Source organism: Nicotiana tabacum, chromosome 23 (assembly GCF_000715075.1).
Source record: "Nicotiana tabacum cultivar K326 chromosome 23, ASM71507v2, whole genome shotgun sequence".
NCBI lineage: Eukaryota > Viridiplantae > Streptophyta > Magnoliopsida > Solanales > Solanaceae > Nicotiana > Nicotiana tabacum.
In genome coordinates this window covers 116,620,036-116,629,196 of record NC_134102.1, presented here as the reverse complement: position 1 = coordinate 116,629,196, position 9,161 = coordinate 116,620,036, and positions in this window count along the sequence as shown.

The following is a 9,161-nucleotide window of genomic DNA, read 5'->3' as shown; positions in this document are numbered from 1 at the left end:
TCCTATCTAATGTATGGCATAAGCGACCTTTTGTTCAAGAAGGTATTTCAAGCTATGATGGTCAGATCTGACCACAAAATGCTTTGTACTGTAAATAGTGTTTTCATTTGTCCACTGCATACAACAGAGCCAGATACTCCTTCTCATAGATTGACTTACTCATGTGCTTCTTATCCAAAACTTTGCTGAAATAAGCTACTGGTGTTCCTTCTGGTAGAGCGTTCATGCACACAGCTTCCATGACTTCCTACTCTATCTCTCCTTCAATGATTAAGTCTGCACATGGTTGATTGTAACGACATGTCCGGTCGTTTTGAGTATTGCAATCATGTTCCCCCATTTACTGCTTAATTTGTGCTTTACAGTTATTGTGTGACTTTCCGAGGTAATTGGTTCGGGTCCGGTGAGGTTTTGGAATGAATTGGAACACTTAGTTCCAAGGTTTAAAGCTTAAGTTCAAATAGTGACCGGATGTCAACTTATGTGTAAACGACCCCGGAATGGAGTTTTGATGATTCCAATAGCTTTGTATGGTGATTTTGGACTTATGAACATGTCCGGAATTTTTTTTTTAAGTCCGAAGTGAAATTTGGCTTAAAATGGCGAAAGTTAAATTTTTGGGAAGTTTGAGCGGGGAGTTGACTTTTTGATATCGGGGTCGGAATCCAGTTATAAAATTTTTCATAGAAGTTGGAAATTCTTAAGTTTCTTAGGCTTGAATTGGGGTATGATTCGTGGTATTAGCGTTGTTTTATGGGATTTGAGGTTTCAACTAAGTTCGTATAATATTTTAGGACTTTTTGGTGTATTTGGTTGAGGTCCCGAGGGCCTCGAGTGAGTTTCGGATGGTTAACGGATCAATAATTGAAGTTGGGAGACTACTGAAGTTGAGTTTGCTGGTTTTTGGCTGATCTGGTTTCCTTCATCAGTCAAAAATCGAGGTCAGAAATGAGGTCAAAATCGAGGACAGAAAATCGAGGTCAGAAAATTGAAGTCAGGAAATCGAAGTAAGAAAATCGAGGCTAGGAAATCGAGGTCAGGAAATCGAAGTGAGGAAATCAATGTCAGGAAATCCAAGTCAGGAAATCGATGTCAGGAAATCGAGGTTAGGAAATCGAGGTCAGGAAATAGAAGTTAGGAAATCGAGGTCAGGAAATTGAGGTTAGGAAATCGAGGGCAGCGCCTGGACAAAGACGTCAAGTTATAAAACATGGGCTTCATCCCATTTTCCATTTTTGACAAATTGGAGCTTTGAGAGAGACGATTTTTGAGAGATTTTCAAGAAAAAATATTGGGGTAAGTGATTCTAACTCGGATTTGGTCAATATACACGAATATATCATTATTTTCATCATTTAATTAGTGTTTTGAGATGGAAATTTGGGAAAATTTTTAGAAATCTCATAAAACGAATTTTTGAGATTTCAGTATCGAATTGGAGTCGGATTTGAGTGAAACTAGTATGGTTGGACTCATAATTGAATGTGTTATCGGATTTTGTAAGTTTCGTCAGATTCCGAGACGTGGGCCCCACAGACGATTTTTGGGTTAAATTTTGGATTTTGTTAGAAAATATATATTTTCATATGAAATTTATTCTTATAATTTGTATTGATTGAATCAAATTAATTATGATTAGATTCGAGCCGATCAGAGTCAGAAAATCGAGAAAAATGCATACTACTTGACTGATTGAGCGTGGTTTGAGGTAGGTGACTTGTCTAACTTTGTGTGGGGGAAACTCCCCTTAGGATTGGTATTGATATGAAAATGTTGATGTATTGAAAGTCGTGTATACGAGGTGATGAGTGTGTACACGGACTAAATGTAAAAAATTATGTCTTTAAATTGTTTAGAGCACTGTTGCATATTAATTAAATTATTTTATTCTGTTATATTATTCATCCTTAATATATTTTCGTATCTTAAATTTGCCTGACCTGTTCCTGCTAAGTGTGTTACCTATTTAGTTGAAACTCTTTTTCTTTTGTTATGTGCGTTATTTGAAGGATAAATTTTCTTAAGTTTAAATATTATTAAAAATGAAGTATTTTTACATTTAAAATTTTGATATTTAGACAAGGTGTTAAATTTGTGAAATATTATTTTTGCTGAATATTTTGTGAGATTTTTTTACTCATTGTGATTGAGCCGTGAGCTCTTTATTGTGGAAAAATATTGTTGTTTTTGATTTATTTTTGTGAGCCGTGAGCTCTTATTTATGAAAAAATATTGTTGTTGTTGATTTATTTTGGCATGAGCCGTTAGCTCTTTATTGTGAAAAAAATGTTGTTATTGATTTATTTTGGTAAGTTGAAATATTTGGGCACTAGAGGTGCAAATTGTGATATATTGTGATATTGATACGCATGCGGTGGTATGAGGTCTGGGTGTTGAAACACATGCGGCGAGACAAGGGTGGCTTGATATGCGTGTCTAGTAGGGGAACTACTAGAAGTCATGCGGTGTCATAAGGGTGGCTAAAACGTAGGATGCTATTTCGGGAAGAATATTTTCTTTAAAATTAAATGTGAAGTCTCTCGCGGTAATATAAAAAAAAATAAGATATTATGAATTTATTTATGATTTGGCCGAAGAAGACCACGTGGTGCAGCCCGAGCACCCGCACCGGTTGCTGCAGAGGAACCACCAGTAGCTCCAGTTGGAGAACAGGCACTTGAGACGCCTGTTACTACTCATGAACTTCATGAGACTCTTGCTCGATTTTTGAGCATGTTTGGCACTCTAGCTCAGGCAGGATTGATTCCACTTGCTCCTGCCACATATCAGGCCGGGGGAGGAGCACAGACTCCCGCCGCCCGTACCCCAGAGCCACGGGCCCAAGTTGACCATGCTCCAGAGGTTATACCAGTGCAACCAGTTATCCCAGTTAGGCCCGAGGGTAGGGAAACAATTTCAGAGGGGGAGCAACTCAGGCTCGAGAGGTACAAGAAGTACCACCCTCCCACTTTCAGCGGTTTAGCTTCAGAGGATGCTCAATGTTTTCTTGAGAAATGTCACCGTATCCTCCGTACTATGGATATTATGGATTCCAGTGGAGTTTCTTTCATGGCATTCCAGCTTAGAGGAGCGACCTACTAGTGGTGGCGGCCATATGAGTTGGATAGTCCGGCTGAGGCAGCTTCACTCACTTGGACTCAATTTTTAGATATGTTCTTGAGGGAGTATGTTCCTCAAAGTCTTAGAGTTACATGGCTCGTATGCGGTCTGATTCAGTGATTTGGCTAGGCATGCACCAGCCTTGGTTGCTTCAAGAGCGGGTTCACCGATTTATTGAGATGATCCACCCTAGTATCAGATTCAGTATGGCCCGAGAACTAGAGATGGACATCACATACCAATAGGCGGTGTCAATTGCTAGGAGATTGGAGGGTATGCAGACTCGGGAGAGAGAAAAGAGGGAAGCTAAGAGACCTAGGGATTCTGGCACATATAACCCAACTGCAGCCCGTCATGGTAGAGGCTATGTGAGTCATCCTATTCATTCAGCACTTCCAGCTTCCAGCGGTATTTTGGCTACTCCCAGACCCCAGGTTCCATATTATGCACTGCCAGTGTCTACTGTACCTCCTGTACGGGGTGCTTTCAGCCGGCAGTCCAGTCGACCAGGCCCGAGCCGGTCTCAACAGCCACGTCCTCCGAGGGCTTATTTTGAGTGTGGTGACACTCGTCATATAATAAGGAATTGCCCCAGACTTAGTAGGTAGTAGGGGTGCACCTACACAGATTTCTCAGGCCCCACCCATTCCACAGGGCCCTCAGGCTTCTCAGGCCATGATCACTACACCAGTTGCTACTCCACCTGCACAGCCAGCTAGAGATGGAGGTCGGACAGGTAGAGGTCGCCCTAGAGGGGGAGGCCGGGCCAGATATTATGCCCTTCCTGTTAGGACAGAGGTCGTTTCATCTGATTCTGTTATCACAGGTATTATTCTTGTCTGTCATAGAGATTCATCAGTCTTATTTGATCCAGGCTTCACTTATTCTTATGTATCATCTTATTTTGCCCCGTATTTGGGTGTATCCTCTGATTCTTTGAGTTCTTCTGTTTATGTATCTACACTCGTATGTGAATCTATTATTGTGGACCGCGTGTATCGGTCGTGTTTAATTATTATCAGTGGCTTTGAGACCAGAGCTGATTTATTATTGCTTAGTATGGTGGATTTCGATATTATTTTGGGCATGGACTGGTTGTCGCCCTATCACGCTATCCTTGATTGTTACGCCAAGACGGTGACGCTGCTATGCCAGGTCTACCGCGGCTAGAGTGGAGAGGTACTCGGGATTCATGTTCCTAGCAGAGTTATTTCATTTCTTAAAGCTCAACGAATAGTTGAGAAGGGGTGTGATGCGTATCTGGCCTATGTGAGAGATGTTAGTGTTGATACTCCTACCGTGGAGTCAGTTCCTATAGTAAGGGATTTTCCTGATTTATTTCCTGCAGATCTTCCGGGTATGCCACCCGATAGGGATATTGATTTTGGCGTTGATCTGCTACCGGGCACCCAATCCATTTCTATTCCACCATATCGTATGGCCCCAGCAGAATTAAAATAATTAAAAGAGCAGTTACAAGAGTTACTTAAAAAGGGATTCATTTAGCCTAGTGTATCACCTTAGGGTGCTCCTATCTTATTTGTGAAAAAGAAAGATGGTTCTATGCGGATGTGTATCAATTACCGCCAATTGAACAAGGTTACAGTGAAGAACATGTATCCATTGCCATGTATTGATGACATATTTGATCAGCTTCAGGGTGCTAGAGTGTTCTATAAGATCGACTTGCGTTCAGTCTATCATCAATTGAAGATTCGGGAACCAGATATCCCGAAGACTGCTTTCAGGACTCGATATGTTCATTACGAGTTCCCGGTGATGTCTTTTAGGCAGACCAACACCCCAGCAATATTTATGCACTTAATGAATAGTGTATTTTAGCCTTATCTTGATTCTTTCATCATTGTATTTATTGACGACATTCTGGTATATTCCCGAAATCGGGAGGATCGTGAACAATACCTGAGGACTATGCTTCAGACTTTGAGAAAAAAGAAGTTGTATGCAAAATTTTCAAAGTGTGAATTCTGGCTTGGTTCAATAGGATTTTTGGGTCATGTGGTAACAAACAAGGGGATCCAAATAGACCCGAAGAAAATTAAAGCAGTGCAGAGTTGGCCCAGACCGTCATCAGCTACTGAGATCCAGAGTATTTTTGGTTTGGCAGTGTATTATCGCCGATTTGTAGAGGGTTTCTCTTCTATTGCTGCACCTATGACTAAATTAACCTAGAAGGGTGCTCCGTTCAGGTGGACCGAGGAATATGAGGAGAGCTTTCAAAATCTCAAGAAAGCTTTGACTACAGTCCCAGTATTGGTATTGCCTACAGGTTCAGGGTCTTATACTGTGTATTGTGATGCGTCGCATATTGGTCTCGGCGTAGTATTGATGCAAGACAGTAGGGTGATTGCCTATGCATCTAGACAGTTAAAGGTACATGAGAAGAATTATCCAGTCCACGACCTTGAATTAGCAGCTATTGTTCATGCCTTGAAAATTTGGCGGCATTATTTGTACGGTGTCCATTGTGAGGTTTATACCGATCATTGGAGTCTACAACATCTGTTTAAATAGAGGAATCTTAATTTGCAGCAGCAGATGCTTAAGGATTATGATATCACCATTCTCTACTATCCCATAAAGGCCAATGTAGTGGTAGATGCCTTGAGTCGTAAGGCGTAGAGTTTGGGCAGCTTAGCATATCTACCGGTAGCATAGAGGCCTTTAGACTTGGATGTTCAGGCCTTAACCAACCAGTTTGTTAGATTGGATGTTTTCGAGCCGAACCGAGTTTTGGCTTGTGTGGTTTCTCAGTCTTCTCTGTATGATCGTATCAGGGAGCGTCAGAATGATGACCCCCATATGCTTATCCTTAAGGACACAGTTCAGCACGGTGATGCCAAGAAAGTCACTATTGGAGATGACGGTGTATTATGGATGTAGGGCAGGTTATGTGTGCCTACTGAAGATGGTTGGTGTGAGTTGATTCTCCAGGAGGCTCACAGTTCGCGGTACTCCATTCATCCAGGTGCCGCGAAGGTGTATCAGGACTTGAGACAACACTATTGGTGGAGGCGTATGAAGAAAGACATAGTGAAATATATAGCTCGGTGCCTAAATTGTCAGCATGTGAAATATGAACATCAACGACCAGGTGGATTGCTTCAGAAGTTAGAGATTCCAGAGTGGAAATGGGAGCGGATCACTATAGATTCCGTTGTTGGGCTCCCATGGACTCAGAGGAAGTTCGATTCATTTTGGGTGATTGTGGATAGATTGACAAAGTCAGCTCATTTCATTCTTGTGGTTACTGCTTACTCTTCGGAGCAGCTGGCTCAAGTTTACATTCGCGAGATTGTTAGGCTTCATGGCATACCAGTATCTATCATCTCTGACCGGGGTACGCAGTTTACATCACGGTTCTAGAGAGCCGTACAATGAAAGTTGGGTACTCGGGTAGAGTTGAGTACAACATTTCACCCTCAGACGGACGAGCAGTCCGAGCGCACTATTCAGATACCGGAGGATATGTTTCGTGCTTGTGTGATAGATTTTGGGAGTTCTTGGGATCAGTTCTTGCCACTTGCGGAGTTTGCTTACAGCAACAGCTACCAATCGAGCATTGAGATGGCTCCGTATGAGGCCTTGTATGGTAGGCGGTGCCGGTCTCCAGTGGGTTGGCTCGAGCGGGGCGAAGCTAGACTATTGGGTACGGACCTAGTTCAAGATGCTTTGGAAAAGGTTAAATTAATTCAGGATCGGCTTCGTACAACCCAATCTAGACAAAAGAGTTATGCAGATCGGAAGGTTCATGATGTTGCATTCATGGTTGGTGAGCGGGTCTTGCTCCGGGTTTCTCCCATGAAGGGTGTTATTAGATTTGGGAAGAAGGGCAAGTTGAGCCCTAGGTATATTGGGCCTTTTTAGATTCTTGAAAGAATTGGAGATGTGGCTTATAGACTTGCACTACCACCTAATCTCCCTGCAGTTCATCCAGTGTTCTATGTTTTCATGATCCGAAAGTATCACGGCGATCCATCTCATGTGTTAGACTTCAGCTCAATCCAGTTGGATAAGGATCTATCTTATGTTGAAGAGCTAGTGGCCATTTTGGACAGACAGGTTAGAAAGCTAAGATCAAAGAACATAGCTTCAGTGAAAGTGCAGTGGAGAGGCCAGCAAGACGGAGAAACTAGTTGGGAGACTGAGTGGGATATGCGGAGCAAATATCTACACCTATTTGAGACTCCATGTATAATTCTAAACCTGTTCGAGGATGAACATTTGTTTAAAGAGGGGGAGAATATAACGACCCGTCCGGTCGTTTTGAGTATTACAACCCTGTTCTCCCATTTACTGCTCAATTTGTGCTTTACACTTGTTGTGTGACTTGCTGGGATAATTGGTTCGGGTCCGATGAGGTTTTGGAATGAATTGGAATACTTAGTTCCAAGGTTTAAAGCTTAAGTTCAAATAGTGACCGTATGTCGACTTATGTGTAAACGACCCCAGAATGGAGTTTTGATAATTTCAATAGCTCTGTATGGTAATTTTGTACTTAGGATCTTGTCCGAAATTTTTGTTTTGAAGTCCGTAGTGAAATTTGGCTTGAAATGGCGAAAGTTAAATTTTTGGAAAGTTTGACCGGGGAGTTGACTTTTTGATATTGGGGTCGGAATCCAGTTCTGAAAATTTTCATAGACGTTATGTCATTTATGACTTGTGTGCTAAATTTGAGGTCAATCGGAATTGATTTGATAGATTTCGGCATCGAATGTAGAAGTTGGAAATCCTTAAGCTCCTTAAGCTTGAATTGGGGTATGATTCATGGTTTTAGCGTTGTTTTATGGGATTTGAGGTTTCAACTAAGTTCGTATGATGTTTTAGGATTTGTTGGTGTATTTGGTTGAGGTCCCGAGGGCCTCAGGTGAGTTTCAGATGGTTAACGGATCAAGAATTGAAGTTGGGAGACTGCTCAAGTTGAGTTTGCTGGTTTTTGGCTGATCTGGTTTCCTTCATCTGTCAAAATTGAGGTCAAAATCAAGGTCAGAAAATCGAGGTTAGGAAATCGAAGTCAGGAAATTGAGGTCAGTAAATCGAGGTTAGGAAATCGAAGTGAGAAATCGTAGTCAGAAAATCGAGGTCAAGAAATCGAAGTCAGGAAATCGAGGTTAGGAAATCGAAGTCAGGAAATCGAAGTCAGGAAATCGAGTTTAGGAAATCAAAGTCAGGAAATCGAGTTCAGGAAGTTAAGGTCAGGAAATCGAGGGCAGCGCCTCGACAGAGACGTCAAGTTATAAAACAGGGGCTTCATCCCATTTTTCATTTTGACAAATTGGAGCTTCGGGAGAGACGATTTTTGAGAAATTTTCAAGGAAAAACATTGGGACAAGTGATTCTAACTCGGATTTGGTCAATATACATAAATATATCATTGTTTTCATCATTTAATTAGTATTTTGAGATGAAAATTTGGGTAAAATTTAGAAATCTCATAAAATGATTTTTTTTTTTTGAGATTTTGGTGTCGATTCGGAATCGGATTTGAGTGAAACTAGTATGGTTGGACTCGTAATTGAATGGGATGTCAGATTTTATGAGTTTCATCGGATTCCAAGACGTGAGCCCCACGAGCGATTTTTGAGTTAAATTTTGGATTTTGTTAAACAATTTGTATTTTCATATGGAATTTATTCCTATAATTTGTATTGATTGAATTAAATTAATTATGATTATATTCGAGTCGATCGGAGTCGGAAAATCGAGGAAAAGGCATACTACTTGACTGATTGAGTGTGGTTTGAGGTAAGTGACTTGTCTAACCTTGTGTGGGAGAAATTTCCCTTAGGATTGTTATTAATATAAAAATGTTGATGTGTTGAAAGTCGTGTACACGAGGTGACGAGTGTGTACACGGGCTAAATGTGGAAGATTATGTCTTTAAATTGTGTAGAGCACTGTTGCATATTAATTAAATTATTTTATTCTGTTATATTCAGCATCCTTAATATATTTTCGTATCTTAAATTTGCCTCACATGTTCCTGCTAAGTGTGTTACCTGTTTTTGAAACTCTGTTTC